The sequence below is a fragment of the Crocuta crocuta genome, unplaced genomic scaffold, assembly GCF_008692635.1.
Source record: "Crocuta crocuta isolate KB4526 unplaced genomic scaffold, BGI_CrCroc_1.0 scaffold35, whole genome shotgun sequence".
NCBI lineage: Eukaryota > Metazoa > Chordata > Mammalia > Carnivora > Hyaenidae > Crocuta > Crocuta crocuta.
This window is the reverse complement of record NW_027530625.1, coordinates 2,625,542-2,625,880: the sequence shown is the minus strand read 5'-3', so window position 1 is coordinate 2,625,880 and position 339 is coordinate 2,625,542. Positions and strand designations below refer to the sequence as shown.

Sequence of the window (339 nt, the reverse complement as noted above, 5' to 3'; positions counted from 1 at the left end):
CTGCGGCGGCTCCCCGGCCCCGGGCGCCCGGGCTCCTCCTGCAGACCGTCTCTGACCCTGGGGTGGCCCCGCCGCCCCTCCCGGAGTCAGCCCCAGGGTTAGCGCGCGCGCTGCCACCGCGTCACATCCAGAGAGGCCCCGGAGCCCGCAGCTGCGACCTCACCTGCCCCCCTGCTCTGCTGCACCGCCCCCCTCCGCTTCCGCGTTACAGAAGGGGACACGGAGGCTCGGCCACAACCTTGGAAGCGGAGAGACCAGGCCGGGACCCTGACTGTGGGGCGTGTGGAATCCGGGCAGCTGAAGCTGGCCTGCCGCCCCCCTGGCCACTGACCATGCTCA

General features: G+C 73.5%; 1 long non-coding RNA gene across 1 annotated transcript in view; it reads right to left on the bottom strand.

Moving 5' to 3' along the window:
* LOC144235056 (uncharacterized) overlaps positions 1-339 on the bottom strand; it is a 2,538-nt gene that overhangs the window by 2,026 nt on the left and 173 nt on the right. The gene's annotated exons all lie outside the window — the stretch shown is intronic.